Source organism: Felis catus, chromosome B3, assembly GCF_018350175.1.
Source record: "Felis catus isolate Fca126 chromosome B3, F.catus_Fca126_mat1.0, whole genome shotgun sequence".
Taxonomy (NCBI): Eukaryota; Metazoa; Chordata; class Mammalia; order Carnivora; family Felidae; genus Felis; species Felis catus.
The window spans coordinates 84,187,534-84,212,901 of NC_058373.1; the positions used below are offsets into that span (position 1 = coordinate 84,187,534).

A 25,368-nucleotide genomic window follows, 5' to 3' on the forward strand; every position below is an offset into this window, starting at 1 on the left:
CTGTAAAGAGAGCTTTCATACTATTCTTACTTTCTGATCTTATACTCCAATAAACTTTTGCCTGCTGCTCATTAAAAAAAAAAAGAATAATAGTCTTCAAGTATGACCTCTTCAATTACTAATGAGATATTCTGGACATCATATTCAATAAGATTTAGAGAAGCATAAGCACTCAGACACAAAACCCCTCCCTCAGTCAATTTCAACTCTTTTTTAATAATACCTTGCCCAAACCACCAAAGGTTCTTTTGGAACTGAAGTCAGAGCTGGAATGTTGCACTTATTAGGAGGGGTGAAAGGTGAAGGCAGTAGAGGGCTGCCGGAATGGTGCATTCCTGAAAGCCCTGAAGAACAGGTGGGTCTAGTTGCCCATGTGGAGCAGGTAGGGTAGGAACCAGAAAGGAGTTGTGGCGTGTTTCAAATTAGTCATTGGGATGTCAGGGAGAATGTTGACATCAAGTCAGGACCAAAATGATCGAGGAATTAGGAAACCAAAAAAGATGTCTTACCAGGGCATAAATTAGGGACTAGACAGAGTCAGGCTGCAATGGGAAAAGTCAGTGTATCCTTGGATTAAATCTTGTACACAAAAGAATCCCACTTGGAAACTAGAATCTCCCTTTGGGTTGATGGTCAAGAGTGTCCATGGTTATCTTCTTTAAAAAAAAAAGATATTTATTGACCATTTGCTATGTTCCAAGTATTCTAAGCACTTTGCTTGTATTTTTTAATTTGTATAACACCTCTATGGAGTAGGCAGCCTATCTGCATTTTATAGAAGAAGAAACCAAGGTGAAGTTAACTAGCTTGTCCAAAGTTACTTGTCCAATATTGAGTATAGCTCAACTATTACAGCTGTGACCCAATCCATACAGTCTGACTCCAGAGCCTGCACTCTAAACCATTACAGTCTATGGCTCTTTGCCATTTGAACTCATGTTTATCATTTTGCCATTTCACTGGGCTCAGCCTAGTCTTGAGAGAGATGGTTGACGACATGCAGATCAGGTCCAGATATTATTTAGTCTAATTTTTCTTGTTAAGAGCATAACATTTAAGAAAAAACTTAAAGAAGTACAACTTAAGGCAAAACATCTTTATCTCCTTTAGGTTAAAAAACCTCTAGTTTGCTGCACAAAAGCTCTTGACATTTTGTCATCAGAATTCTTCATGGCTGATTTTTCTCAATTCTGGATTTGTTCACTTATAGAAGAGAAGTTGGTCTTATTTTCCCTCCTTCGAGGAAAGACCATATTTACCTCTCTGTATTCTAAACTCTCAATCCCAGCATTGTTCCTCCCTGGAGGCATATTCAATGTAAAGGGATTCCAGGATGTCCAAATGAATATGTCAACTAATAAGGTATGTGTAATTAGAACTCAAGAGAAATTAGGGCTATGAATTTGTCTATTGTTAATAGAGAGGTTATAGCTGAAGTTATGAGGTTAAGACCTCCAAGGAAAAATAATCAAAAAATGAAAAAAGAGGGCTCAGTCCAGGTGGAAAAGACTATGTAGATCATTCTAGTCCAATCCTTTACAAAAATCTCAACTCCCCAGAATAAAATCATCCTACTTTACTACTATACTTGTGATAATGGAAATTTATTAACCCCCTACATAGTTTCCCCTTATCACTGAAACAAATTACCACAAATTTAGTGGTTTAATAACACAAAAATATAATCTTACAATCCTGGAGGTCAAATGTCCAAAATGAGTTTCACTAGGCCCAAATCAAGGCGTTGACAGGACTGAATTCCTTCCAGAGACTCTAAGGTACCATCTGTTTCCTTGTCTTTCTGGGTTCTGGAAGTTCCCTGCATTCCTTGACTTACGGCCCCTTCCTTCATCTTCAATGCCAGCAACACAACATTTTCATATCTCCTTTTCACCCTGGCCCTCTGCTTCCATCATCACTACTCCTTCTCTGATTCTCTTCCCTCTTCCATTTTAAATTTTTTTATTTTTATAGAATTTCTTTTTTTAATGTTTGTTTATTTTTATTTTTATTTTTTTTTTAATTTTTTTTTCAACGTTTATTTATTTTTGGGACAGAGAGAGACAGAGCATGAACGGGGGAGGGGCAGAGAGAGAGGGAGACACAGAATCGGAAACAGGCTCCAGGCTCTGAGCCATCAGCCCAGAGCCTGACGCGGGGCTTGAACTCACAGACTGCGAGATCGTGACCTGGCTGAAGTCGGACGCTTAACCGACTGCGCCACCCAGGCGCCCCAAATGTTTGTTTATTTTGAGAGAGAGTGCGTGCATGAGAGAGAGAGAGCAAACGGGGGAGGAGCAGAGAGAGAGGGAGAGAGAATCCCAAGCAGGCTCTGCACTGTCTGCGCAGAGCCCAACCCAGGGCTTGATCCTGTGAACCATGAGATCATGACCTGAGCCGAAATCAAGAGTTGGACGCTTAACCAACTGAGCCACCCAGGCGCCCCTCTCTCTTCTATCTTTTATTTATTTATTTATTTATTTATTTATTTATTTATTTATTTATTCCTTTCTCTCTCTCTCTCTCTCTCTCTCTCTCTCTCTCTCTCTCTCTCTTTTTCTCTTCTATCTTTTAAAAACCACTGTTACTACAATAGGCTTATCAGGTAATCTCCTTAAATTAAGATTCTTAAATTAATCACATCTACAAAGTAGATGGCCTTTTGGCATGTACAGCAACATATTCAGGGGTTTCAGGGTTGAAGATGTGGATACCATTAGTCTCTCTACCACACCCTCCCCAAGTAGCCTACAACTCTAATGGCTAGAAAGTTCTCATTGAGCTAAGCTTTGTTTACATGTAGTTTCTATATATTGATCCTGGCTTTGTTCTCTAAAGTCACAAATACCAAGTTTAATATCTGCCACATAACTCTCCTTCAGATATCTGAAAATATATTGATCCCTCTTCCCTTGACAAAACCATATCTTCAGCGGTTTCATAAGACATAGGTTCAAATTCCTATTACCCTGGTTGGCCTCCTTTGATACTTTTGGCTTAGCAATGCTTTTTTACAATTTTTATTTATTTATTTTGAGAAAGACAGAGTGTAAGTGGGGATGGGACAGAGAGAGAGGGAGAGAGAGAATCCCAAACTCCACACTGTCAGCACAGAGCCCAACACAAAGCTTGACTGCACAAACTGCGAGATCATGACCTGAGCTCAAATCAAGAGTCAGATGCGTAACCGACTGAGCCACCCAGGCACACCCCTCAATGCTGTTTTGAAAATATGATGTTGTCTGACCAAACAAGAATAGACGGGGCCAATGTCTCTCTGGTTCTACACACTGAATTTTAATTAATAAAGCCCAAGGTTGTATTTTACTAAAATTCTTGTCCTTCTAGATACTGCTTCAGATACTGCTGAAGGACCTGTTTACCTGAACTATACTTGTAGAGTCAATTTTTAACTGAAATGCTGGCATTTACAATGGTTTATCAAATAACTTTTTAGTGTCAATGAACAAATTAGTAACTCTTAACTACATATGATCTATTCAAACCAAATACATGTGGGTTTCTATCAAACCATTAATTAAATGTGAAGTGCAATAGAGACCATGACCGATCCCTACAGCATAAATGAAGGACTTGTCCAAGAAAACATTTATCTGCTTTTTGGAGCCAAAGTCTTCAGGCAAGATCTAACTGCATTATAATCTGATCCATAGTTTTTCATCATGTCCACAAAGAGTTCAATGTTCTATACTCTTCATATAGCATTCTCCTTTACCACTAATCTACCAATATTATCTGAAAAAGAAATAAAGTTAGTGTGGTTTACCCTGCTTTCAGAAACGCATGCTGGCTCCAAATGATCCCTGTCCTATCCTGTAAGTGCACTCAAATCATTTATGGAAACCCATTCTCAACTTTTTCCTGGTACTAATGTTAAATTTGTCAGAATACAGTATGCAGAATCTACCTTTCTTCCCTCGCTGAAAATCATGTTGCTCTGTCTTTATGGTCTTTTGACCCCTCTCTTCTTCCTTACGATTCTTCAACTATCAATCACTTCAATGAGGTACAGCAGGGGACAGCCTCATCTGGAGATGGTCTTGGTCTGGGCTGGTTTGTGTGGCAGGTTCAACTCCTCAGATACTGATAGTAAGGGACACAAAGAGTGGGTTCAGCACATGAGAGGAATGGAGCAGGTGGGATATGTGGAAGCTGTATCAGGTAATACAAAACACAATTTCATTGCTTTCAATTTAAATGCTTATTTACTTAAGAGCTTCCTGATGAGTCTACAAAGTTGAAAGTGACTAGAGGAGCAATAGGAAGCTTTTTGTTCTGAAGCACAGACTTTGATCGAATACATATTGGCAACAGACATCAATATACAAGGTAAAATATGTCCAACCAACACAACCAACAGTGAATAGGTTTTTATTACAGTTTATCACTTTACCAAACTAAAACGATTTATTTTTATATGTGAATAGATTTTACTTATGCTATTAAGAAGATATGTCAACAGAAGCAAAATCTACAAATTTGATGATCTTTAATAAATAACATAGTAAAAGACTTTTAGCGTGATAATTACAATTAGGTACACACCTGGTTTTGTATTGGTGCCCTCGAGCCTTTGTGGAGGGTATAGTCTGTTTCCATAATATAGGAAAATATAAATATTGAACACAGATTAATTTAAAAGTGCCTTTTAATGTCAATAATGAGAATGATTTTTGGAAATGGTTCTCCTCTTCGGAAAACTTGCCCATGGTAGACTTCCAGTTGATATTAAATGATTAAAACTTGATAGGATAATAATTGTAATAATCCCTTCCAAATTATTGGTTTCATTTTAATTTGTCTATATTAGCAAACTTTCTCTCTAGCACCTTCAATCCTAATAACAAGTGTTAATGACAAGCATACAGAGGAAGACACTCGATGTGTTGAGATGCCATAGACATTTCTAATAATTATCCTCTATGAAAAATATAAAAATATATAAAAAATCCTTTCTTTAGGCATCTGGATGTCTCTGCATTTGGTCAGATTTTTCAAGTTTTTTTTTTTTCTTAGTTTATAACATCTCATATTTCAACAAGAAAAAATTTAAATAACTCTAGCACTCACAGCATTATGTTTTAAATTAAAATACAGGGGGGGGGGAAAGAAAAAGAAAAAAATATATAGGGGCTCCTGGGTAGCTCAGTTGGTTGAGCATTTGACTTTTGATTTTGGCTCAGGTCATGATCCCAGGGTTGTGGGACTGAGGCCCATGTCAGGATCTGTGCTGAGCTTGGAGTCTGCTTGAGATTCTCTCTCCCTCTGCCCCTCTCTCCTGCTCATGCTCTTGCGTGCTCTCTCTCAAAAATAAAAAAACAAAAACAAATTAAAAATAAATTAAAATGCAAAGCTATCATATTCAAAACAGTATGGTACTGGCACGAAAATAGAAATATAGATCAAAGGAACAGAATAGACCAAGAAATCCATGCTTATACAATCAATTAATCTATGACAAAGGAGGCAAGAATATAAAATGGGGGAAAAGATTGTCTCTTCAATAAATGGTGCTGGGGAAATTGAACAACTACATGCAAAAGAATAAAACTAGACCACTTTCTTATACCATACACAAAAATAAACTCAAAATGGATTAAAAACCTAAATGTAAGACCTGAAACCATAAAACCCCTAAAAGAAAACATAGGTGGTAATCTCTTGGACATCAACCCTAGCAATATTTTTCTGGATGTTTCCTCAAGCAAAGGAAACAAAAACAAAAAAGTAAAAATAAACAGGTGGGACCACATCAAGGTAAGAGATTTTTGCAGAATGAAGGAAACCATCAACAAAATGATACAATCTACAGAAAGGGAGAAGATATTTGCAAAGTATATATCATCTAAGGGGTTAATATCCAAAATATATAAAGAACTCATATAACCCAACACCAAAAAAACCCCAAATAATCTGATTAAAAATGGGCAGAGGACCTGAATGGACATTTCTCCGAAGAAGACATACAGATGGCAAACAGACACATGAAAATTTGCTCAATATCACTCATTACAGGGAAATCCAAATCAAAACCACAATGAGATATCACCTCACACCAGTCAGAATGGCTAGTATCAAAAAGACAAGAAATAACAAGTGTTGGTGAAGATGTAGAGAAAAGGGAGCTCTCATGCACTATTGGTGGGTATGTTAATTGGTGCAGTCACTATGGAAAATAGTATGGAGTTTCCTCACAAAATGTAAAATAGAAACACCATAAAACCTAGTAATTCCACTTCTAGGTATTTACCTAAAGAAAATAGTACCATTATTTAGAAAAGATATATGCACTCCTATGTTTATTGCATAAATTATGTTATTTATTTATTTATTTACTTTTGTTTGTTTTTTTAAAAAATGTTTTATTTATTCTTGACAGAGAGAGAGAGCATAAGCAAGGGAGGGGCAGAGAGAGAGGGAGACACAGAATCTGAAGCAGGCTCCAGGCTCTGAGCTGTCAGCACAGAGCCTGACGCGGGGCTCAAACTCACGGACCATGAGATCATGACCTGAGCCGAAGTCGGACGCTCAACCGACTGAGCCACCCAGGCGCCCCAAATTGTTATTTATAATAGCCTCAATATGGAAGTAACCTAAGTATCCATCATAGATGAATGGATAAAGAAGATGTGATAAATATATACAATGGAATATTGCTCATTCATAGAAAAACAATGATATCTTGCCATTCACAACGACATGGATAGATCTTGGAGGTGAAATAAGTCAGACAGAAAAAGACAAATATCATATGATTTCACTTGTATGTGGATCTAAAAAACAAAAATAGCAACAAACTCATAAGTACAGAGAACAAACTGGTGGTCACCAGAGCGGAGGGGTAGTGAGGGGATGGAGAAATAGGTGAAGGGGATCAGAGGTACAAAATTCCAGTTATAAAATAAATAAGTCATGGGGATGAAAACTACGGCATAGGGAATATAGTCAACTATATTGTTGTAACACTGTAACAGGGATGGTGAATAATTGTGGTGAGCACTAAGTAATGTATAGACTTGTTGAATCATTATGTTGTACACCTGAAACTAATATAATATTGCATGTCAACTATATTTCAATTAAAAAATGCAAAGATTATTTATTCCCTTATAAGGTAGGTAGATGTGTTCATTAGAACATAAACTCCCTAACTCTGGAAAATAGTATGGAGGTTCTTCCAAAAGTTAAAAATAGAACTACCCTAGGGCCCAACAATTGCACTACTAGGTATTTACCTAAAGGATACAAAAATACTGATTCAAAGTAATACATGCACCCAGATGTTTATAGCAGCACTATCAACAATAGCTAAATTATAGAAAGAGCCATCGACAGATGAGTGGACAAAGAAGACGTGGTACATATATGCAATGGCATATCATGAAGCCATCAAAAAGAATGAAATCTTGCCATTTGCAATGATGTGGATGGAGCCAGAGACTATTATGCTAAGCAAAATAAGTCAGTCAGAGAAAGACAAATACCATATGATTTCACTCATATGTGGAATTTAAAAGCAAAACAGATGAACATGGGGGGAAAAAGAGAGGGACAGACCATAAAACAGACTCTTAACTATAGAGAACAACTAAGGGTTGTTGGAGGGGATGTGGGTGGGGGGAAGGGCTAAATGAGTGATGGGGATTAAGGAGGGCACATGTTATGATGAGCACTGGGTGTTATAGGTAAGCGATGAATCACTAAATTCTACTCCTGAAACTAATGTTACACTGTATGTTAACTAACTGGAATTTAAATAAAAACTTGAAACAAACAAAAAAACCCACACGAACTCCCTAAGCACAGAAACCTTGTGCTATTTGTCTTTGTATCCCTCCCCCTGCACCCTGCTCCCCGTACTTGGGACAGGGGGAGTTCTGTAAATGTTTATATATGAAAATATTTCCTTTTAGATTACCTATAGGAAGGGAACAGAGCAAAATAATATATATAAAGATTTTTACTCACTTTATTTAGTACATCCACTTTTCTACAGATGTGTGGTGTTTATTGTTATTGTTTATTCAACAGTAGTTTGAAGCTCAAGGGACAGTTTTCCATGACCTAAGCAACGGAATGAAGAGAATAACTAAATTCCAGTTTCATGCATTTGAACTGCTCTTAAACTTTAGTCAGAGTTCTTTATATCCTTTCACAAAATGGGCCAAGTCAGTTAAGGAAAGTTACTGAGAAGCTTTGAGGATATGTGAATCAATGAATGCGAAGAACTGTTCATTTTAACAACTATGTTTGTACACATTTAAGAATAGTGCTATGTAAGTTTTATATGTATATAAAATGAGTAAATGTCCTTTGGCCTATAGCCCTCTAAACACTATTATTCTACTTACAGTTTGGGGTTTGGACCTTAGTGCATCCAGGATTTTGGTCCAGTTAGTCCTTTTGCAAGAATGCATGTATGTGTACACGTTTGTGTGTGTGTGGATTGTGTTTGCTTTCATATCAGGATTTCCTATTTGTCTCCAGCAGTCACAAGTAACATTGCTTCATGAAACCACTTCAGGTGGCAGTTTAGAATAATTATTTAGATTTATGATCTTGTAAAGCAGGATATTTTTTTGATAGAACATATGTAAGAACTTTTCTCATTGAAGTCCTAACAATAGAGAAAAGTAATTATCCCAACCTTCCACGAAAGATTTGAAAGTCAATGTAGCCCTAAGAAGTTCACTTTTTTCCAACCATTCTTAGTTTAAAAAATTCATGGAATAGGGGTGCCTGGTGAACGTTCAGTTGGTTAAGCGTCCGACTTCAGCCCGGGTCATGATCTCATGGTTGGTGGGTTTGAGCTCCGCTTTGGGCTCTGTGCTGATAGCTCAAAGCCTGGAGCCTGCTTCAGATTCTGTGTCTTTCTCTCTGCCCCTCCCCTGCTCACTCGCTGTCTCTCTCTGTCTCTCAAAAATGAATAAATATTAAAAAATTTTGAAAAATTCATGGAATATTTTGAGGAAGTAGATATGTTCATTATCTTGATTGTGGTATTGCTACAGATATAGGTACATATATCAAAGCTCATCAAATTGTACACTTTGAAAATGTACAGATTATTGTATGTCATATAACCTCAAAAAATGTTAAAATTAAGCTCCTTAAAGAATGAGTGAGCCATAATTATATAAAGCAATTATAGATGAATGCCACAAACATAATATGGAGCAAAAGAAGTCAGATACAAAAGAGTACATAATATGTGATTCACTCTTAAGGGAGAGTAATGACTGAAAAGGGGTATAAGGAGGTCTTCTGAAATGGTGGTGATTTTGTTTCTTGCACTGAATTGCATGGGTGAATTTACTTCATGAAAATTAAATGAACTGTGCATTTGTGCACGGGGTCTTTGTGCTGACCCAATTGTTCTGTATCTTGATGATGGTGATGGTTACACAAATCTATAAAGATGTGATAAATCTGCATAGATTTTTATTTTTTTTTTATTATTTTTTTTTAAAATTTTTTTTTCAACTTTTATTTTTATTTTTGGGACAGAGAGAGAGAGAGAGAGAGCATGAACGGGGGAGAGGCAGAGAGAGAGGGAGACACAGAATCGGAAACAGGCTCCAGGCTCCGAGCCATCAGCCCAGAGCCTGACGCGGGGCTCGAACTCCCGGACCGCGAGATCGTGACCTGGCTAAAGTCGGACGCTTAACCGACTGCGCCACCCAGGCGCCCCCTGCATAGATTTTTATACACGCGTACAAATGAGTGCCTGTAAAGGTGGTGAAATCTGAATAAATTCTATGGATTATACCAATGTCAATTTCCTGCTTTTGATATTATACTACAGTTATGTAAAATGCTACTACTGAGGGAAACTAGGTGGAACCTCTCTGTTCTAATTTTTCAACTTCCTGTGAATCTATAATTATTTCAAAATGAAAAAATACTATTGTGTTAAGTGGGATTTTAGTGCAAGAATGTCTGTTGGATTTTCTATTTATTTCCCATCTCTAAAAATTTCTCTACTTTCCCTCAGGATTCTGGTGAAAGCTGTTATGTTCCATCTAACTGGCCTCAAACCTACATGGCAGTCAATTAGTCCAGGGGTGGGCATCTGTCCTAATACAGACAAATCAGAGCCTTTTCTGGATATGGAATTTGGACTAAATTATGGTATTTGGACTAAATGAGCCATTTCTCTTTTTATGCCTGGACTATAACTTTTAAACTCAAGAGCTTCCAGGCTGTCCTCTTTTTCATGATGTGGTCAAGGGAAGCAGAAGAACCTAGTCTACAGAGAGGAGGTGGAATGAAGCACATGTACAAAGAGAGGGGGAGACTGGAGAAGGAGAGTGCTTTGGACATTTGTCTTCCTGGTTCCTTATGTGCAGTTGACTATCTGTCCTTGAGTTCTGTGAGATGCTTCTATACCCTTAAAATAGAGTTGCCTTCTTATCTAAATAAGGTCCATTAGGATTTCCGTTACTTTCAACCCTAAAGAATCCTAACCAATACACTTAGGAAGATGCAAACTGAGACTTACACTTAGAGTACTTTTTTTTTTTTTTAAATTTAACAAGTATGACTTTACAGTATCTGAGATAAAGATTTCCACTTCTCCATCGTACAATTGCACAGGATGTACTGATAATCATTTAACCACACACCTCATTTTCAGGTGAGAAAGCTGAAGCCAGAGAGGTTATGAGACTCAGCCAAATCATACAGCCGGTTTCTAGAGGATCCAGAGCCACCAGCACCTCACCTCTCTCACTTCAGTATTACATAGTATGTCCTGGAGGGAAGCACCAGAATGTTCTACTCAGGGTTTCATCTGCTTGTTTTTAGTGTATTGGCGGCATAACTAATGAATCAGAATAAAATTAACAAGGGCCTACTTGAAAGAGCAAATGAATAAGGGGTAGGGAATACTGATATAAATAAGAGTTATAATTACAGGTACTTACTACTAAAAAAAAACCTTTAACTTTTATCATTATTAGTCATAGAGATATTCCATTTGTCACTTAGACATAGTCTTCTGAGAGTCAAAGGAAACATAATTTCAGGACAGATTACTCAAACATTTTAATTCAAATGGTGAGTGTCTGGAAGTGAGGAAAAAATTTAAGACTGTATTAAACAGGATGTCAATACTCATTTTGACGTAAACTTCCTGAGAGGTGGAGGTTTGCTCTGAAACTTCCTGCTTGGTCATAAAGAGGAACGAGGCAATTGGAACACATTAGTCTTTCTCTCCCAATCTGGTCCAATGTGGTTGATTAAAAATGCTGATTTTGGTTTATTCTTAAAAAACACAAGTAGCCAAAGCACAGCATTGTGTTGACTGTATTTCAGGAGGCACCTGCAAGGTGAGAAAGAAGTATTACCCAGTTTTAAATAAAGAGAAGTCTGATAAACACGTGACTTGCTGGAAAGCAAAGCACAGAATAGAAAAAGTGTCATTTGCAGCTTTCAGTTTTATGTTCCCTTAATGGAAGTAGCGGCTCTTACCCTGGCTAGCACATTGGAGACTTAAAGTTACAGCTGTCTACTTTTTGATGAAAGTTGTCTGCCAGTGGTGGCTATACCCCAACTCTCTGTGGTGGGGTTGTGGATGATAACACAGGACTGTGTTATGTACACATGTAACTCCCCCTACTCTTGTCCTCCCCTAAACCTGTATTGTGTCTTTTTTTGTTTTTTTGTTTTTGTTTTTTTTTTTTTGTTTTGTTTTGTTTTTTTTTTTTTTTTGGTAATTTCTTCTGCAGAGGGGCATTTTATTTTATTTTAAAGATTTTATTTTTAAGTAATCACTACACCCAATGTGGGGCTCGAACTCATAACCCTGAGATCAAGAGTCACATGTTCCACTGACTGAGCCAGCCAGGTGCCCAGTAAAGGGGCAGTTTATTTATTTATTTTTATTATTTTTAAAAAATGTTTATTTTTGAGACAGAGAGAGAGAGCGCGAGCATGAGTGGGGAGAGGAGCAGAGAGAGAGGGAGATACAGAATCCACAGCAGGATCCAGGGTCTGAGCTGTTAGCACAAAGCCCAGTGAAGGGCTGGAACCCATGAACCACAAGATCATGACCTGAGCTGAAGTCGGATGCTTAACCGAGTGAGCCACCCAGGCGCCCCGTAAAGGGCCATTTTAATAACTAATTTCCCGAGAATAGAGATCCCAGCTCTGTCACCACCTCAGGTGCGTATGCTGTTGTCCCCAATGTGTTCTGTTTTGTTTTTGCTGCTAATCCCTAAATCCAATAATTGGCCAGTCAATGATGCTGCATGCTGTTTCTCTGTGATCTCACTCCTAGCACCACAGGTGACCAAGGACCATTCTTAATCTTTGGGTCTCTTTTGGACCCACACACTGGTTTGGCTTCCGGTCTCTCAATAGGCGCAGAGTCTCTAACTCTCTAGGACCACCCCCAAGAATGATAGCTAGAGATCCTTGGTCTTCATTCCCTGGAGCTGCACTCTCCCTGAGAGAAGGCACTGGCTCATTCACATGTTTGATACTTAAACTTTGAGCTAGGGGGAAAGAAAAAACTTTTCTTACTATAGAGTTGCCCAAAAGGAAATAAGTAACTAAAAATAATAACTGCTTAAAAAAAAAAAAAAGGAAGGAAGAAGCAAAAAAAGAAAGAGTTCCCAGACCCTTAAGATTTTTTCTGGGGGAGGGGCCCCAACACTTTTCTGCTTAGTTGGCTTCCCAATGTTCCCACTCCTTTCTGGAACATTTTCTATTTCACCTTGGCATACAGCATTGCATTTTTGTAATATTGCTTTGCAAAGAAATTATTAAGTGTTTGGCATTAATATTTGGCATAATATTAATTTATCCCTCCTACTCCTGAAGCCCCCCTTACACACAGTTCTACCTTGCAGCTCTGTCACAGAGGCTAGGCTAACAGAAAGATAAATGTATTTAGTTTAATTTAGCAAATACTTGTTAAATGGAGAGGTACCTTGAGAAAAATTGGAAGCTCGTAATCCTATAATGGTGAATCTGATAAATATCAGACATTCACAATTGATACTACGAAGATATAGACAATATATAGACATTCAGAAAGTGAGGATGGGAAGAGTGATGCCAAATGAGAATAATGGAACTTCAGAAAAGTAGAACTTTGTTAAAAATTGCTGTAATTTTCTTTGACAACAAAAGGAATACCAGCTTTTCATTCTTTAAACAAATTTTTTTTATTACGTTTCTTTATTTTTGAGAGGCTGAGAGAGACAGAGCATGAGTGGGGGAGGGGCAGAGAGAGAGGGAGACACAGAATCCTAAGTAGGCTCCGGGCTCTGAGCTGCCAGCCCAGAGCCCAACATGGGGCTCAAACCCATGAACCATGAGATCATGACCTGAGCCCAAGTCAGACACTCAACCTACTGAACCATCCAGGCGCCCCTACCAGCTTTTCATTCTTGAAAGTTTGAAATATGCAGGGGCACCTAGTGGCTCAGTCGGTTAGGCATCTGACTTTGGCTCAGGTCATGATCTCGTGGTCCGTGGGTTCAAGCCCTGCATCCGGCTCTGTGCTGACAGCTCAGAGCCTGGAGCCTGTTTCAGATTCTGTGTCTCTCTCTCTCTCTGCCCCTCGCCTGCTCACGCTTTGTCTCTCTCTCTCTCAAAAATAAAAAAAAAATTAAAAAAAAAAGTTTGAAATACACAGAAAAGCAGAAAGAAAGAAAGAAAAAAGCCACCTTTGAGATAATCACTGTTTACATCTGGGCATATAACTTTAAACATTTTTATTTATATGTACATTTATACACATATACACAAACACATGTGTAATTGGGATCATATTCTATATAATACTCTGTGACCTCTTTTTTTTTTAATTTCAAATCCACTGTATAATCCTTGTTCAAAATATAGATTATAAGCATTCAAGAAGCATTCTTGTTCTAATATAATGACCTAGGAGTAAGGATTTCAATAATTTTCAGGCCTGAGGTAATTATTAAGAAATGTTGATGTACAATTGTATGCCTTTTTAGGAAAGAGTTAGCTAGCTCTCTTCTACTGATATCTGTGAAGGTTTCTTCATTTCAACCACATCAACTAATATTCTCTACTTCTATCTATTACTATTATAAAGATGCATCAGTATTTTAATAGATTGGCACCACTTTTTCTTTAAAGACCAATTGGTATAACATTTTATTTATAAAATTCAAAATATTCCTTAGTCATACAAAATGCAGAAGAATGAGGCCCTGAACACCAATTTCAAGGTAATGATATCAATGTTACAAGTCAACCGTGAACAGAATCTCCATTTAGGTTTTACTCATATATTGTATATTATGCTGTCATTAATCTTCCATGGAAAATTAGATATGCATGAATCCCACCTAATGAAGAAAGGCATTTCATATTGTTCAAGCAGAAGCAAGCAACCACGTGATTTCACATATCCACAAGGAATAAACGAATTTCGTGATTTAAGAGCAGAAATACATTAATATTTGCTAGTCACAAATCTCAAATAGGGTCAATGTAAAAAAGGCACATATTGAAATTACTGATAACTGTCCAAAAATGTATCCCCTGAATCTTCTGAAGCATAATAGCATACACATTATCTAAGAGCTTAACTTTGGATTGTTCCTTACATAAGTATTCTGATTTAGAGTGATGTCTGAAACGAGTGACTGGCTTACTGCTGTCTATTGTGAAATCTGTGACATTTACTGACATTTGATTTTCAATTAAACACTTTTCTATATATTGTAACCTCATTTTTTAACCTAACAATACATTGTGAATACTTATTCACATTCTGACATATTCTTCTACTTCTGATTATCATTTCAGAATATGGTTGCTCTGTCCTTAATCTCTATTAGACATTTAGTTTGTTTCCAATGTTTAACCATTATAAACAATACTGTGATGAACTATCATATGTAAGTAATTCTATAAATATCCGGTTATTTTCTTAAGTTCCCTGAGTCAAGGTCTTTAAACATTTTAAGGTTTTTATGACACTACTATCAGCAACATATGAGGATCTCATATTCTGATGGGTAGAACTTTTCTAGGGGTGACAATATTTCCTGTTTGAAGCTTGATTTGTTTTGAAGATACAGAAAATTACATAATAGAGATTTTTCTCCCTGGCATGCCATAGCAGAAAAGAGACATAGTGCTCCATCTATTCTACCCTGTCAATTTGGTGTCTGAGGGGGGAAAGGTAAGATTGTGTTTAAGATGGTGTCACACCCTTGGCACATGAAGCACAATATGTAGATCAAAGAGGAGAAAGCCCTGGGCACTTCTTATCTCCAGTGTGCTCTTGCTAAATGCCTTCCTTGCAGTATTAAGCAGTCTACTGTAGGTGGACAGAATAGGTCTTTTCTTACCTGAATTTTCTCCCCTTCAAAGATGATAACTAATTTTGTTATTTTCATTAAATATTCATGACCTGAGGGGCACCTGGGCGGCTCAGTAGGTTAAGCATCCGGCTTCAGCTCAGGTCATGATCTCACGGTTCATGAGTTTGAGTCCTGCGTCGGGTTCTGTGCAGACAGCTCAGAGCCTGGAGCCTGCTTCAGATTCTGTGTCTCCCTCTCTCTGCCCTCCCCTGCTTGCACTGTCTCTGTCTCTCAAAAAATGAATAAATATTAAAATTAAAAAAAAAAATATTCATGACCTGAAAGATCAGGTCTACTCAAAGATATTTAATGGCAAACTATATAATTTTTATTAAAAGAAAGAAAAAGAAAACCAAGTGGCATTAACTTTGAGTATATACATGAGAGTTAATCCCTCCGTTTTGATGAGTATGGCATTAAGTGCCTATATCTTGATTTTTCATGCAGTGCAACCTATCATTGAGAGATTTCAAAGCTGTTATTTAAGATGTTGATTATATAATGTATAGATGTCATAAGTGTGTGGTTTAATCTGTTAAGACACACTTAGAGAAGGGAGCATGAGCATATTATTGTCACTTTTACAACTCTGTATCAGTATATACATATATACATATATATATGTATTCATGACCTACATATATATGTGTGTGTGTATATATATATATATATATATATATATACACACACACACATTTATGTGTATATATATATATACACACACACACACACACATATATATATATATATAGTAATATACAGGTATACTGTATAGTAAATACTGTATAGTAAATTTACTATACTACTGTATAGTAAATATACAGGTATACTGTCTACTAAATAGTAATATACAGGTATACTGTATAGTAAATAGTATACCTATATAGTATATACTATACTATACTATACTATACTATACTATACTATGCTATATAGTGTGTATATATATAGTGGTGGTGGCTCAGTCAGTTAAGTGTCAGACTCTTGATTTCAGCTCAGGTCATCATCCCAGGGTCGAGGAATCGAACCCCTCATTGGGCTCTGCACTAAGTGTGGAGCCTGCTTAAGATTCTCTCTTTCTCCCTCTGCCCCTCTCCTCCACTTGTATGCTCTTTTTCTCTCTAAAATAAAAATAAATGACAGTAAGTAAAATGTTAAAAAAAAGAAAAATATTATGTAGTGCAAAACTTCAGTTGGTAATTTATCTTACTTGCCTAGCACCCTCCACCTCCACTCCTCTCCCAGTTAAGATATACACCCCACGGGGTGCCTGTGTGGCTCAGTCGGTTGAGCGTCCGACTTCAGCTCAGGTCATGATCTCACGGTTCTTGGGTTTGAGCCTGCAAAGGCTTGTTGCTGTCAGCACAGAGCCTGCTTTGGATCCTCTGTCCCCTCCCCCCCACCTTTCCTCTGCTCACGCTCCCTCTCTCAAAAATAAACTTAGGGGCGCCTGGGTGGTGCAGTCGGTTAAGCGTCCAACTTCAGCCAGGTCACGATCTCGCGGTCCGTGAGTTCGAGCCCCACGTCAGGCTCTGGGCTGATGGCTCAGAGCCTGGAGCCTGTTTCCAATTCTGTGTCTCCCTCTCTCTCTGCCCCTCCCCCGTTCATGCTCTGTCTCTCTCTGTCCCCAAAATAAATAAACGTTGAAAAAAAATTTTTTTTAAAAAATAAATAAACTTAAAAAAAAAAGATATACACCCCAAAAAGACTGTGACCTTGTTTATCTTGTTCACTGCTGCATACCTATCTTAAATAGTTCCAGATATGTAGTAAAAGGTCTATAAATATTTTCTGAATGAATGAAAACTAAAGCCGTAATTCAAAAAGAGTAAAAAAATAAAAACCAAAACAGCATTGCATTTATAAAATACTATAAACAAAAGTCCCAAAGGCATCCAGTTGTAAAACAATCCAGATGTGCCAACAGAGTTGCAAATTTAATCTAATTCCAAACTTTAAAGTGGTAGCATGCATTACTGCTTCAATGAATGATGATATTAATAGTAATACTCAGAATGAGTAATAAATGCATAGTGGGGTTCATAATATCAGTGTCAGAAGTAGCCCTTCTGACTGAATTCTGAGATTCAGACTGATCTGATCTGAATTCTGAGATTCAGGTATTCTGACTGAATATTTGAGAAAAGGAAGAGATCAATCCATGTAGACAAATGTTTAAACCTGTGGCAGATGAAAAAAGGAGGTAACTGCAGAAGCAATTTACCTTTTTTCTTATTGTGTGGCTTCTCTTTATTTTTTGCTTTTTCACCTTTATCTTTTAAAACAAAAGGACTAAAAAGCACCTGGGTGGCTCATTCTGTTGAGAATCTGACTCTTGATTTCCACTCAGGTCACGATCCCAGGGTTGTAGGATTCAAACCCCGCACTGGGCACCATGCTGGGCATGGAGCCTGCTTAAGATTCTCTCTCTCTCCCTGCCCCTCCCCCACCCCTGTCAAAAATAAACAAAACAAAACAAAAGGATTAATTTTGGAGGACCTGAGTGGTTGGATCTTTGGTAAACAGGTAACTTAAAAAATTTTAGGAGAACTAAAGTATGTTAAACTTAATAGAAGCTTAGAAGGCACATCTTTTTTCAGATGACTACCATATGCACCCTTTACAGCTTGACTTTTAAATAAAGTCTTAAATATCAGAAGAAGGCAGAAGGCTTGTTTGATTTTTTTAACTTGGTTTTTATTATAAAATGTATCATATACACCAAAGAGCATATAAAATCTAGAAGTAGATTTTAAAGAACTATAGAAACATCAATATATCCACTAGTTTGAGAATAACTCTTTTAAAAGTTTATTTACTTATTTGGAGAGAGAGAGAGCACCTGTGTGCAGGGGGGTAGGGGCAGACTGAGAGAGGGAGAGAGAGAAACCCAAGCAGGCTTCTTGTTGTCAGCAAGGAGTCCACTTGGGGCTTAGTCTCACAAACTGTGAGATCATGACCTGAGCTGAAATCAAGAGCTGGATGCTTAACTGACCGAGCCACCCAGGTGCCCCGAGAATAATTTCTCAAATGAACTATTTATGAGAATTGTCACATCATTTGTTCTCCTTTTGAATTTTCACAAAATGGTGGCTGTTTATTTAAATAGCTAGGTCTATTCAAATCCACAGTTCTGATAATTTCCACTACAGAATACTTATTTCCGGAATCAACCATAGTTACTACAGAGCTAGGAGTATATTATTTTTCAGAATAGTGGAAAATTGTACTTATGGCTCATAAAAATAGAACCTCATAGTTTCTTAATGGAAAAATATGACTGGAAACTACAATTCTTTCAGATTAATTTCTAAACTCAGAAGTGAGATCATGATACGATCACTTGGCATGTATCTAAGCTTTTTCTGGACAATAACTACCTTGACTGGGTAAAGAATAAATCTTCTCAGATGCATAGTCACTTCTTCTTAAGTGAAATTTGAGTTAGGGGTAAGTTACGATTTATCATATGGAATCTGTATTAGTTTTCTATTGCTGTACAAGTTACCACTTCATGAATAAAAGCAATAGACATTTACTCTCTTATAGCGTCTATGGGTAAGGAAGGTAGACATGGCTTAGTTGGGTCTTCTGACTCTGGGTCTCTCACAAGGCTGCAGTCAAGGTGTTAGCTGTGGCTGCAGTGTTTTTAGTGTTCTTAATGCTTGACTAGAGGTGGATCCACTTCTATCTTACTCGGAGGACATTGGTAGGATTTAGTTCCTCTCAGTATGTTGCCCTAAGGGCCTCAGTTCCTCTCTGACTATTGACTGGAAGCTGCCCTCTGTTCTTTGCCACCTAGACCTAACCACTGAGCAGTTCACAACATGGCAGTCTCCTCCGTCACAATGAGCAAGTGAGAGAGCAAGAGAGAGAGAGGAAGATGGAAGTCATAGTCTTTTGTAAACTAATCTCAGACACACCTTTCCATCACTTTTGCCATATTCTATTCATGAGAAGCAAGTCACTGTGTCCAGCCAACACACAATGGGAGGGAATAACAGAAAGATGTAAAAGTCAGCAGGTGGGGATCACTGGGACCCTCAAAAAGGAGAAGATGCTGTATTTTTAGGTGATTAGTGAAGGATAATTACCACCTCTCTTGCCTATTGGCACTCTTACATAGTAACATTTCTACTATGCCTTCCTTTTTTTTTTTATCAGAAGTATCTTTCTGGGCTCAATCATCCATTCGACAGGAATGCTGACAATACAGCTTTTAGGTGATTAAGCCTGGTGGCCAGCTTGCTGTATTACAAGCCCTTTTCAGTTGTACCACCCTTTATGTGTGTTTGAAACTTTCCATGCCTTTGGTCAGCCGGATTATTTCTTTGTTTGGAAAAAGTGAGATAACTCATCTGAGGTGATTTTCCCCCTCACAGGGGAAAATATATTTATTATTTCACTTTGAAAGCTTTCTTTTATTTTTTTAAATGTTTATTTTTGAGACAGAGAGAGAGAGAGAGTGTGTGTGAGAACAGGGCAGGGGCAGAAAAAGAGGGAGACACAGAATCTGAAGCAGGCTCCAGGCTCCAAGCTGTCAGCATAGACCCTGACGCAGGGCTCAAACTCACAAACCATGAGATCATGACCTGAGTCAAAGTCAGACACTCAACCAACTGAGCCACCCAGGAACCCCTGAAAATTTTCTTTTCTTTTTTATTTATTACAAATTTTTTAATGTTTATTTATTTTTGAGAGAGAGAAAAAGCCCGCACACATGAGCGGGGGAGGGGCAGAGAAAGAGAGGGAGACACAGAATCTGAAACCAGCTCCAGTTTCCAAGTTGTCATCATCACACAGCCTGATGCTAGGCTCGAATTCATGAACCATGAGATCATGACCAGAGCCAAAGTTGGACCCTTAACTGACTGAGCCACCCAGGCACCCCTGAAAAATTTCTTTTTAAAGTAATTTCTTCTGACTATCATTCTATAACTTGTGCTGGAAAAACGACCATACTCATCTTTGGCTTCATTAGAGTAAAATCTGGTCACTTGAAAATTAAGTTTTATGCTCAATATCTTTCATAATTTAAAGAAAAATTTTCCAATTTTACTTACAGGTAAAATTGCAGTGAAGGGTGGGTGTTCAAAAAGCTGCCAGTGCTAGAGTCTGTTTAATACTTGAAGCTGTAAAGTTGAGATATGGTAATGATTAAAAGGGTTTTTGACATGTTTTCTAAAAGGCTTTGGGTATTTAGTTATTAGCTAGTACTACATTTTGTCAAAGTATCGTGATTGTTTCTTGCATTTCTTAATTGTTCATTTCAGGCTTTTTTTGCCTTTCCCACTTTATTAGCTTCCTCCATCTTGAGAAACGATTCAAAAAACTTAAATTAGGAAATAAAAAAAATATATGGTATGATATCTGCTATCACCAGAGACCAGAATTAGTCTCTCACCTAAAATAATTTAGAAACTGGACAAAATGTATGAAGTCATAGTTTTCAGGGATCAAAGAGCAGGCAGTGCAGGACAGAGATTTTTCAGACAAGGAAATAAACAAGGTGATTCCTATAATTGCTCTGGCTGCAGGAGATCTTTTCAGGCTGCAGCATAGGGAGGAGGAACCCAAGCAAAGCTCGGTCACCTCTCTGAGCAGAGGAAACAGAGTTGGAAGATCTGGGAGGTGAAAACATCAGAATTTCAGGTTGAAAACCAGAGGAGAGAGCTGCACAAAAGAAGAGCTTGGGAGAGTACCTCTTGAGTCTTCAGCTGAGTACTGATTGGTACAGGCACGTGAGAAAACTACCAGGGCCAGAGGAAAGAAATCACTGGAAAAGAAGAAGCACAACAAAACTTGGGAGTCACACAGGGTCAGGAATAATTTGTGTTCCAACCAGATAGAGTGGAAAGACCTCATATGTAAGGCATCGAGTAGAGTCTTCAGAAGGTTATCACCTTAGCAGTTGGGCCAATAAGCCGTAAAAGACGGGCTCTTCTGGACCTGCCCAACAAAGCTTAAACGTGAGACTTGAAAGGCTCAAACTGTTTCCGAGTAACATAAATGTATCCCAGAACAAAGCCCAAAAATGTTTATACAAGAAAACCACAGCACAATGGCATGCAATAAAAAATTAGAAGGCATTCCAGCAAGCAGGCAAATACAGCCTATAATGAAAAAAAAATTAATAGAAACAGCCCCAGAAATGACACAGGTGACAGAATTAGTTAAATTAATTAGGAACATTAAAACAGCTATTATAATACAACTCCATATCTTCAAAAAGTTAGAGGAAAGTGTGAGCATGATAAGAGGTATGTAAGATCTTAAAAGGACCCAAATCAAACTTCTGGAGATGAAAAAAGAAGCAATGCTTAAAATGAACGATACTCTGAATGAGATTAACAGCAGATTGGACACTGCTGAATAAAATGTTAGTAAGTTTAGGGTGCTCAGCTGGCTCAGTCAGTATAGTATGCCACTCTTGATCTCAGGGTCGTGAGTTTGAGCCCCACGTTGGGTGTTGGAGATTACTTAAAAAAAAAAGATTAGTAAACTTGGAGACACAACAATAGAAATTATTCAAAATGAAACACAGAAAGATAGAAGACTGGGGTAAAAAAGAACAAAGCATCACTGAACTGCAGGACACCATGCAGCCTAACGTATGTGTCCTTAGAATCTCAAAGGGGAGGAGGAAGATTGATGAATGGAATGCATATATGAAGAAATCATAACCCAAATTTTTCTATATATGATGAGAAGTATAAACTCACAGATCCAAGAAACTAAAAAAATCCCAAGCAAGAGAAAAATGAAATAAAACACAGCAATTCAAATCAAAATGCAATTGTTGAGGACCAGTAACAAAAAGGAAATAATACAAGCAGGGGCACCTGGGTGGCTCAGTCAGTTGAGTGTCCAACTTCGGCTCAGGTCATGATCTCATGGTTGGTCAGTTCGAGCCCAGCATGGGATTGTTGCTTTTAGCCAGAGAATCCCTCTGCTCTAAAGCAGAGCCTGCTTTAGATCCTCTGTCCCCCTCTCTCTCTGTCCCTCACCTACTCATACTCTCTCCCTCAAAAATAAATAAAAACATTAAAAAAAGGAAAATATTAAAAGGAGCCAGAGACACAAGATACAAATACAGAGAAACAAAAGTAAGTATGACAGGAGCGGTGCCAGAGTGCACATAGAATACCTTAAACTACTGAAAGATAAAACCATTAACGTAGAATCCTAGACCCAGCAAAAATCTTTTAAAAATGAAGTCAAAATAAAGACATTTTTAGACATAGAAAAGCTGAGAGAATTCATCACCAGTACACCAGCTGAAAAACGGAAAAAGGAAGCTCTTCAGGCACAAGGTATATGATAACCGACTGTAAATATGGATCTATACAAAGAAATGAGGAGCACTAGAAATGGCAAATGTGGGGATAAATATAAAAGACTTTTCCCTTACTTTAAAGTTATCTTTAAAATAATGATCCATTTGGGGCGCCTGGGTGGCTCAGTCGGTTGAGCGTCTGACTTCCGCTCAGGTCATGATCTCGCACTCCGTGAGTTCAAGCCCCGCATCGGGCTCTGTGCTGATAGCTCAGAGCCTGGAGCCCGTTTCAGATTCTGTGTCTCCCTCTCTCTCTGACCCTCCCCCGTTCATGCTCTGTCTCTCCCTGTCTCAAAAATAATTAAACGTTTAAAAAAAAAATTAAAAAATAAAATAAAATAATGATCCATTTAAAGCAAAAAATAATAGCCATGTATTGTGGGGTCTATAATACACGTGGAAGTAAATACATATGACAACAATAGCATAAAGACTGGGTGGGGACAAAAGGAAGTATATGGTGGTAAGGTCTTTATACTATATGTGAATTAGTATAATATTACGTAAGGTAGACTGTGATGAGTTAAAGATGTATACTATGAACTCTAATGCAGCCATTTTTTTTCTAAAGTTTATTTACTTATTTTGAGAGAGAGAGAGAGAGAGAGCGTGAGCTGGGTAAGGGCAGAAAGAGAGGGGTGAGAGAGAGAATCCCAAGCAGACTTCGCACTGTCAGCGCAGAGCCCAGTGTGGGGCTTGAACTCACCAACTGCAAGATCATAGTAGAAATCGTGAGTGGGACACTTAACCAAATGAGCCACCCAGGCACCCCTCTAATGCAGTCATTTAAAAAAACAACATGTATTGCTAATAAGCAGATAAAGAAGACAAAATAAAATCATCAAAAGTGTTCTGACTAATACAAAAGAAGATAGGACCAGAATAAAAAGCAAACAACAGATGAGACAAATAGAAAACAAAAAGAAAAATGATAAATTTTAACTCAATTATATCAACAATTACAGTAAATGTAAATGGTCTAAACACACAATGTAAAGGCAGGAATTGTCAGAGGCAAGCATTAGCCTAACACCAAAACCAAAGACATTTCAAGGTAACAACAAGAACAACAACAACTATTGTCTATATATCAATATTCCTTACGAACATGGATTTAAAATTCTAGCAAATCAAACCCAATAATTTATAAAAACAATAATATTTCTTTTTAAAAAAATTTTTTTTTAACATTTATTTATTTTTGAGACAGAGAGAGACAGAGCATGAACGGGAGAGGGACAGAGAGAGAGGGAGACACAGAATCGGAAGCAGGCTCCAGGCTCTGAGCCATCAGCCCAGAGCCCGACGCGGGCCTCGAACTCACAGACCGCGAGATCGTGACCTGAGCTGAAGTCGGACGCTCAACCGACTGAGCCACCCAGGTGCCCCTAAAAACAATAATATTTCATAACCAAGGAGGGTTTATCTCAGGGCTGCAAAGTTGGTTTACCATTTGAAAAGTCAAACAATGTAGTTCACAACTTTTGCAGACTTAAAAAGAGAAACATTTGATCATCTCAATAAAAATAATTTGACAAAATTAATATCCACTTATGCTAACACTCTCAGCAAACCAGGAATAGAAGGGAAATTCATTTAATTAATAAAGGGCATGTCCTGAAAACCTATAGCTAATATCATACTTAAAAATGAAAGACTGGGGCGCCTGGGTGGCACAGTCGGTTAAGCGTCCGACTTCAGCCAGGTCACGATCTCGCGGTCCTTGAGTTCGAGCCCCGCGTCAGGCTCTGGGCTGATGGCTCGGAGCCTGGAGCCTGTTTCCGATTCTGTGTCTCCCTCTCTCTCTGCCCCTCCCCCGTTCATGCTCTGTCTCTCTCTGTCCCAAAAGTAAATAAAAAAAACGTTGAAAAAAAATTTAAAAAAAATGAAAGACTAAGTGCTTTTTCCCCATTAGATTGGTAACAAGACAAAGTTGTCCTTACCACTTCAGTTGAACATTTTACTGGAAGTCAGAGCTACTGCAATAAGGCAATTAAAGAAACAAAAGTTTATAAATTGGAAGAAAAAAAGTAAAACTTTTTCTGAAGGAATCAATAAGAAATCTACTAGTACTAATAAGTGAATTTGGCAAGATTGCAGAATACAGGTCAATACATAAATATCAATTGTACTTCTATATACTAGCAACAACCAGAAATTGAAAAAAATTTTAAATACCATTCATTAAAAACATTAAAATATGAAATGCTTACCCACAATGATATGGTCAGCTAATCCTTGACAAAGCAGGAAAGAATATCCAATGGAAAAAAGACAGTCTCTTCAACAAATGGTGTTGACAAAACTGGACAGTGACATGCAGAAGAAGGAAACTGAACCACTTTGTTACACTGTACGCAAAAATAAATTCAAAATGGATGAAAGACCTAAATGTGAGACAGGAAACCATCAAAATCCTAGAGGAGAACATAGGCAGCAACCTCTTTGACCTCGGCCATAGCAACTTCTTACTAGACAGGTCTCTGGAGGCAAGGGAAACAAAAGCAAAAATGAACTATTGGGACTTCATCAAGATAAAAAGCTTCTGCAAAGCGAAGGAAACAATCAACAAGACTAAAAGGCAGCTTAAGGAATGGAAGATATTTGTAAATGACATATTGATAAACAGTATCCAAAATCTATAAAAAATTTCTC

At 37.8% G+C, this 25,368-nt stretch overlaps 1 long non-coding RNA gene across 3 annotated transcripts; it reads right to left on the bottom strand.

The window, feature by feature from the left end:
• Positions 1–2,537: 2,537 nt before the first annotated feature.
• LOC102900155 lies at positions 2,538–25,187 on the bottom strand. 3 transcript variants are annotated; one of them, XR_006599522.1, is made up of 6 exons: positions 24,927–25,187; positions 21,080–21,153; positions 20,441–20,509; positions 10,947–11,344; positions 7,990–8,085; positions 2,538–4,104 (listed from the first exon to the last, which is right to left on the bottom strand). It is a non-coding gene; the product is annotated as an uncharacterized LOC102900155 (long non-coding RNA). The 3 variants fall into 3 exon arrangements; XR_002158556.3 differs by lacking the exon at positions 24,927–25,187 and adding an exon at positions 4,567–4,610 and having other exon boundaries at positions 21,080–22,885; XR_440548.5 differs by lacking the exon at positions 24,927–25,187 and having other exon boundaries at positions 21,080–22,885.
• Between the last annotated feature and the right edge of the window lie 181 nt (positions 25,188–25,368).